Raw genomic sequence first — 8,505 nt, 5'->3', positions numbered from 1 at the left:
GCTTTAAATCTCATTAGCACTCCTGATCCTGATCAGCAACAATTGGCAAATACCGACTCTGATAAAAATCAAGAGGTCGCTGAAATTGTCAGCCATATAAACCAAAGATATAAAAAGAATGCTGAATTTTTACTAAACAGGTTACTGCAGAATAAAAATGTTACAGCCTGGAATAATAAAGCTGAATTTATTTTCAAAGGATCCGTAATACCCGGGTCTAACTTACTGGATTTGGTACGTAGTACAACACAGAGTCTTGCTCAGAATGGCAGAAATTTACCGCCGGGTTGGGATTCATTTATGCAGGCTATGGCCGAGCTAAATATACCATCTACAGTTGTTGGTAACCCCACTACTAGGAAGCTTTTAGATGAATTAAAAATTTCCAGCAGTGAGACACACTATGTATCTATGCCGCAGAAGCTAGCGTATAATTCAATCTTTACATTCCCCGTCATTAGGTACCACACGCGGAACTCTGCTACCTAAAAAAAGGTCTCTACCGATGCTACAAACCATGTGGCTCACGATGTAAAGAATGTACTGGATAAATGCTGTACTTGACTTGTAACACTATATTATTTATTTTGTAAGAAGTGTAATGATGTATGATCATTGTACTTGTGATACTATTTATTTATTTTGTAAGAAGTGAGTTGATGTATGATCATTGTACTGTTTAATGATTTTGCTTTTATACTCTGTAAGAATTTTTATAGTATTGAAATGTCTTTGAGATGTATTTATTTTACAATAAAATCTTTTTAAACTTTTACAATATCGTGTCTTTGGTTTTTATAATCGTATAAAACACACCGCTTCATACTTGCGGGTGTTGTAATATGGTCAAAATGATGTTTGTGTATGTATGTCATGCAGAGAGACACACCTGCTTGTAGTTAAGTAAGGAATAGACAAATTACTTCAAAGGCCCTGTGTAAATGAGATGGCCCCCGGATCTGGTAGCAATTAGTTAAAACGGGCTTAAAATGTGTTTTTCCGGATGGCCTTCACATAACATCCTGCAGTCTGTTTTGGTGTGCTGATTGACGGGGCATTAGCTGTGTGTCTCGCTCTGTTTGCGTGGCTGAAACACTGCTTCTAAAATGCATCTTACAGAATAATCTAATATAAAAAACAATACTGTGATAATAAACACAGCAGCATCACACAAGCTACATATGAAAATCTAATATAAAAAAAACAATACTGTGATAATAAACACAGAAGCAATTAACATTATCAAACTATATCAAAACAAAAGCCAGACACACAGGGACAGATGCCAGACAGGGAGGGGAGGGGGTTACACACTTTGATACACTTTGATAGGGGCGGGTCCACCTGTCAAATTGAATTTGATGAGTAATATGTAAGATACACTACTGACAGATACCACAGACAGCACTGGCACAGATGCACAGATTTGGCAAGATTATTCTCCCTTTATTTATTTATTTTTTTCATGGGAGACAAGTGATTTAATCAGGCCCACTATATCACAGTATAGTTTCTGTGGCACAAAATGACTGCCAGATACCACAGACAGCACTGGCACAGATGCACAGATTTGGCAAGATTATTCTTCCTTTATTTATTTATTTTTTTTATGGGAGACAAGTGATTTAATCAGGCCCACTATATCACAGTATAGTTTCTGTGGCACAAACTGAATGACAGATACCACAGACAGCACTGGCACAGATGCACTGATTGGCAATATAAATCTCCCGTCTTAGGTGTGGGACAGTGCAGAAAAATACAGGCCCACTGTTTTACACTACACAGTTTCAGGGGCTGAAAGTGGCTGGAAGATATTACAAAAAAAAAAAAAAGGGACTGTACTACAATTACTTTCTCCCTACAATAGTCTCTGAAAAGTATGGCAGGCAGCAATAAAAAGGACTGCTGCACACAAAAAATGAGGACAAACAAACAAGATAGCTGTGCAGAAAGGAAGGAGCAACAGGATTTTTGCTTTTAAAAAAGCAGTTGGTTTGCACAGCGGCGTACACACAGCAACGCAGCGATCAGGGAGCCTTATAAGCTATAGAGCTGTTGCACAGAAATCTTGCCTCCACTGTCCCTGCAAAGAAAAGGTGGTGTTGGACAGTGGAAATCGCTACAGCACAAGCGGTTTGGGGGTTGATTTACCCTGCCTAATGCTATCCCTGCTTCTGACGAAGCGGCAGCATCCTCTCCCTATGCTCAGATCAGCAGCAGTAAGATGGCGGTCGGCGGGAACGCCCCTTTATAGCCCCTGTGACGCCGCAGAAAGCAAGCCAATCACTGCCATGCCCTTCTCTAAGATGGTGGGGACCAGGACCTATGTCAACACGCTGCCCACACTCTGCGTGCACCTTCATTGGCTGAGAAATGGCGCTTTAAGCGTCATATGAAATGCGACTTTGGCGCGAAGATCGTGTACCGCATGGCCGATCCCACGCTGGGATCGGGTCGGGTTTCATGAAACCCGACTTTGCCAAAAGTCGGCGACTTATGAAAATGACCGATCCGTTTCGCTCAACCCTAGTAGCAGGCAAGCCTTCCGTGTCCTTACCAACAGGACGACTGACGAAGGAGTCCTCCTCCTCTTCTTCCTCCCTGTCCTCAGGCCATCCACGCTGAACAGACGGTATGACAGTTGTGCTTGTAGTAACGTCTACAGCGCATGAAAGTAGCTCCTGTTCTTCCTCCTCTTCCTCATTGTCAAATAATCCATGTTGGGATGAGATGAGGCTGGGCTGTGTGTAATTACCCTCCATGGTTCCCTGCTCCATGTCCTCCTGCTCCTCATGAAATGCATCCTCTTTCATTGTGAGCAGAGAGCTTTTCAGAATGCATAGAAGCAGGATAGTGATGCTAATTTTGGCATCATCACTGCTCACCATCTTGGTGGATTCCTCAAAGTTTTGAAGGATGTTACATATGTCTGACAACCATGTCCACTCCTGAGGTCTTATGTGTGCAGTCTGACTTGAATTACGATGGCCCCCTTTTATGCTGGTATTCAACAACTGCCCTCTTCTACTCATCCTTTCCAACATCTGCAGTGGAGAGTTCCATCGCGTGGGGACAGCTGTTGTGAATTTACCTTTTTGGCTCCCTCTAGTGGTTACTAGTGATTTGACTCTGGGAATATCTGCCATCCCTTGTATGCTCACCTGGGTCGTTAGGTCAGGGGTGTTGCTATATAAGCTCCCTGGACCTTCAGTTCAATGCCTGGCAACGTTGTAATCAGAGCTAATCTGTTGTGCTCTTGTCTACTGATCCTGGTTCCTGCTAGATTAAGCTAAGTCTGCTTTCTTGCTTTTTGCTATTTGTTTTTGTTTGCATTTTTGTCCAGCTTGTACATAATCTGTATCCTAACCTTGCTGGAAGCTCTAGGGAGGCTGGAGTTCTCCCCCCGGGCCGTTAGACGGTTCGGGGGTTCTTGAATTTCCAGTGTGGATTTTTGATAGGGTTTTTGTTGACCATATAAGTTATCTTACTACATTCTGCTATTAGTAAGTGGGCCTCTCTTTGCTAAACCTAGTTCATCTCTGTGTTTGTCATTTCCTCTTACCTCACCGTTATTATTTGTGGGGGGCTTGTATCCAACTTTTGGGGTCTATTCTCTGGAGGCAAGAGAGGTCTTTGTTTTCCTCTTCTAGGGGTAGTTAGTCCTCCGGCTGGCGCGAGACATCTAGCGACCAACGTAGGCATGTTCCCCGGCTACTTCTAGTGTTGGCGTTAGGAGTAGATATATGGTCAACCCAGTTACCACTGCCCTATGAGCTGGATTTTTGTACCTCGCAGACTTACTTGTTCCTCTGAGACCCTCGCCATTGGGGTCATAACAGTTTGCCAGGCCAGTATTAAATGTTAAATGCATTGCAGAAGCGGGATTATAAGAAAGAAAATTCTGAGTTTTTTTTTCTCTTTCTCATTTTTTTTTCTTTTCCCCTTTACCTCTGAGTGGCTTGTGTTTGCTGCAGACATGAATGTCCAGACCTTGATTACAGGTGTGGACCAGCTTACTGCTCGTGTGCAGGGCATACAAGATTATGTTTTCAGAAATCCTATGTCAGAACCTAAGATACCGATTCCTGAACTGTTTTCCGGAGACCGATTTAAATTTAGAAATTTCAGAAATGGCCTTTCTGAAGCCATTAAGAATGTGATGGTGGGCTTTCCCATTCCCACAGGTCTGAATGATTTCATAGCCCTGGCAATTCAAATCGACCGGCGGTTGCGGGAGCGCAAAACCGCAAATTCCCTCATGGTGTTGTCTGAACGGGCACCTGATTTAATGCAATGTGATAGAATCCTGACTAGAAATGAGCGGAAAATTCATAGACGCCAGAATGGCTTGTGTTACTACTGTGGTGATTCTACACATGTTATCTCAGCATGCTCTAAACGTCTTACTAGGGTTGTTAGTCCTGTCGCCATTGGTAATTTGCAACCTAAATTTATTCTATCTGTAACTTTGATTTGCTCACTGTCATCGTATCCTGTCATGGCGTTTGTAGACTCAGGTGCTGCCCTGAGTCTGATGGATCTGTCATTTGCCAAGCGCTGCGGTTTTGTTCTGGAGCCATTGGAAAATCCTATCCCTCTTAGGGGTATTGATGCTACGCCTTTGGCAAAAAATAAACCGCAGTTTTGGACACAGGTTACCATGTGCATGACTCCCGAACATCGGGAGGTGATACGTTTTCTTGTTCTGCATAAGATGCATGATTTGGTTGTTTTGGGTTTGCCATGGTTACAGACCCATAATCCAGTCTTGGACTGGAAGGCAATGTCGGTGTCAAGTTGGGGCTGCCATGGAATTCATGGAGATTCCCTGCCCTTGTCTATTGCTTCTTCTACGCCTTCGGAAGTTCCGGCGTATTTGTCTGATTATCAGGATGTCTTCAGCGAGTCTAAGTCCAGTGCACTGCCTCCTCATAGGGAATGTGACTGTGCAATAGATTTGATTCCTGGCAGTAAGTTTCCTAAGGGGAGACTGTTTAATTTGTCGGTACCTGAACATACCGCGATGCGTTCATATATCAGGGAGTCTCTTGAGAAGGGGCATATCCGTCCTTCTTCTTCCCCTCTTGGTGCGGGATTCTTTTTTGTGGCCAAAAAGGACGGATCTTTGAGGCCTTGTATTGACTATCGGCTTTTAAACAAGATCACTGTCAAATTTCAGTATCCTTTGCCGCTGTTGTCAGACTTGTTTGCCCGGATTAAAGGTGCCAAGTGGTTCACCAAGATAGACCTTCGTGGTGCGTACAACCTTGTGCGCATTAAGCAAGGCGATGAATGGAAAACCGCATTCAATACGCCCGAAGGTCATTTTGAGTACTTGGTGATGCCATTTGGGCTCTCTAATGCACCTTCAGTTTTTCAGTCCTTCATGCATGACATTTTCCGGAAGTATCTGGATAAATTTTTGATTGTTTATCTGGATGATATTCTGTTTTTTTCTGATGATTGGGACTCGCATGTGGAGCAGGTCAGGATGGTTTTTAAGATTTTGCGTGAAAATTCTTTGTTTGTTAAAGGCTCAAAGTGTCTCTTTGGTGTACAGAGGGTTCCCTTTTTGGGGTTCATTTTTTCCCCTTCTGCTGTGGAGATGGACCCAGTCAAGGTCCGAGCTATTCATGATTGGACTCAACCCTCGTCAGTTAAGAGTCTTCAGAAGTTCTTGGGTTTTGCTAACTTCTACCGTCGTTTTATCGCAAATTTTTCTAGCGTTGTTAAACCATTGACGGATATGACCAAGAAAGGCTCTGATGTAGCTAACTGGGCTCCTGCTGCCGTGGAGGCTTTCCAGGAGTTGAAACGCCGGTTTACTTCGGCGCCTGTTTTGTGCCGACCTGACACCTCACTTCCCTTTCAGGTGGAGGTGGATGCTTCGGAGATTGGGGCAGGGGCCGTTTTGTCGCAGAGAGGCCCTGGTTGCTCTACTATGAGACCTTGTGCCTTTTTCTCCAGGATGTTTTCGCCGGCAGAGCGAAATTATGATGTGGGCAATCAGGAGTTGTTGGCCATGAAGTGGGCATTTGAGGAGTGGCGTCATTGGCTCGAGGGTGCTAAGCATCGTGTGGTGGTCTTGACTGATCACAAAAATCTGATGTATCTCGAGTCTGCTAAACGCCTGAATCCTAGACAGGCCCGCTGGTCATTGTTTTTCTCCCGTTTTGACTTTGTGGTCTCGTATTTACCGGGTTCTAAGAATGTGAAGGCCGATGCTCTGTCTAGGAGCTTTGTGCCTGATGCTCCTGGAGTCGCTGAACCTGTGGGTATTCTTAAGGAAGGAGTTATCTTGTCAGCTATTTCTCCGGATCTGCGACGTGTGTTGCAGAGATTTCAGGCTGGTAGGCCTGACTCTTGTCCATCTGACAGATTGTTTGTGCCTGCTAAATGGACCAGCAGAGTCATTTCCGAGGTTCATTCCTCAGTGTTGGCAGGGCACCCGGGAATTTTTGGCACCAGAGATCTGGTGGCCAGGTCCTTTTGGTGGCCTTCCTTGTCAAGGGATGTGCGGTCATTTGTGCAGTCCTGTGGAACTTGTGCTCGAGCTAAGCCTTGCTGTTCTCGTGCCAGCGGGTTGCTCTTGCCCTTGCCTGTCCCGAAGAGACCTTGGACACACATCTCTATGGATTTCATTTCTGATCTTCCGGTGTCTCAGGGCATGTCTGTCATCTGGGTGATATGTGATCGTTTCTCCAAGATGGTCCATTTGGTTCCTTTGCCTAAGCTGCCCTCCTCTTCTGATCTGGTTCCTGTGTTCTTCCAGAACGTGGTTCGTTTGCACGGCATTCCTGAGAATATTGTGTCGGACAGAGGATCCCAGTTTGTTTCCAGGTTCTGGCGATCCTTTTGTGGTAGGATGGGCATTGATTTGTCGTTTTCGTCCGCTTTTCATCCCCAGACTAACGGACAAACGGAGCGAACTAATCAGACTCTGGAGGCTTATTTGAGGTGTTTTGTCTCTTCTGATCAGGATGATTGGGTGACCTTCTTGCCGTTGGCTGAATTTGCCCTTAATAATCGGGCTAGTTCCGCCACCTTGGTTTCGCCATTTTTCTGCAACTCTGGTTTCCATCCTCTTTTTTCCTCGGGACATGTGGAGCCTTCTGACTGTCCTGGGGTGGATTCTGTGGTGGATAGGTTGCAGCGGATCTGGAGTAATGTGGTGGACAACTTGAAGTTGTCACAGGAGAAGGCTCGGCGTTTTGCCAACCGCCGCCGCGGTGTGGGTCCCCGACTTCGCGTTGGGGATTTGGTATGGCTGTCTTCTCGATTTGTTCCTATGAAGGTCTCCTCTCCCAAATTTAAGCCTCGCTTCATTGGTCCTTACAAGATATTGGAAATCCTTAATCCTGTATCCTTTCGCCTGGATCTTCCGGTGTCGTTTGCCATTCACAACGTATTTCATAGGTCCTTGTTGCGGCGGTACGTTGTGCCTGTGGTCCCTTCTGCTGAGCCTCCTGCTCCGGTGTTGGTTGAGGGCGAGTTGGAGTACGTGGTGGAGAAGATCTTAGATTCTCGTCTCTCCAGGCGGAGGCTTCAGTACCTGGTCAAGTGGAAGGGCTATGGTCAGGAGGATAATTCCTGGGTGGTCGCCTCTGATGTGCATGCGGCCGATTTGGTTCGTGCCTTTCACACCGCTCATCCTGATCGCCCTGGTGGTCTTGGTGAGGGTTCGGTGACCCCTCACTAAGGGGGGGTACTGTTGTGAATTTACCTTTTTGGCTCCCTCTAGTGGTTACTAGTGATTTGACTCTGGGAATGTCTGCCATCCCTTGTATGCTCACCTGGGTCGTTAGGTCAGGGGTGTTGCTATATAAGCTCCCTGGACCTTCAGTTCAATGCCTGGCAACGTTGTAATCAGAGCTAATCTGTTGTGCTCTTGTCTACTGATCCTGGTTCCTGCTAGATTAAGCTAAGTCTGCTTTCTTGCTTTTTGCTATTTGTTTTTGTTTGCATTTTTGTCCAGCTTGTACATAATCTGTATCCTAACCTTGCTGGAAGCTCTAGGGAGGCTGGAGTTCTCCCCCCGGGCCGTTAGACGGTTCGGGGGTTCTTGAATTTCCAGTGTGGATTTTTGATAGGGTTTTTGTTGACCATATAAGTTATCTTACTACATTCTGCTATTAGTAAGTGGGCCTCTCTTTGCTAAACCTAGTTCATCTCTGTGTTTGTCATTTCCTCTTACCTCACCGTTATTATTTGTGGGGGGCTTGTATCCAACTTTTGGGGTCTATTCTCTGGAGGCAAGAGTGGTCTTTGTTTTCCTCTTCTAGGGGTAGTTAGTCCTCCGGCTGGCGCGAGACATCTAGCGACCAACGTAGGCATGTTCCCCGGCTACTTCTAGTGTTGGCGTTAGGAGTAGATATATGGTCAACCCAGTTACCACTGCCCTATGAGCTGGATTTTTGTACTTCACAGACTTACTTGTTCCTCTGAGACCCTCGCCATTGGGGTCATAACAGACAGCACACACCAGTAGGTGAGCCGGAAGCT

Source organism: Ranitomeya variabilis, chromosome 3 (genome assembly GCF_051348905.1).
Source record: "Ranitomeya variabilis isolate aRanVar5 chromosome 3, aRanVar5.hap1, whole genome shotgun sequence".
Taxonomy (NCBI): Eukaryota; Metazoa; Chordata; class Amphibia; order Anura; family Dendrobatidae; genus Ranitomeya; species Ranitomeya variabilis.
This window is presented reverse-complemented; position numbering follows the sequence as displayed.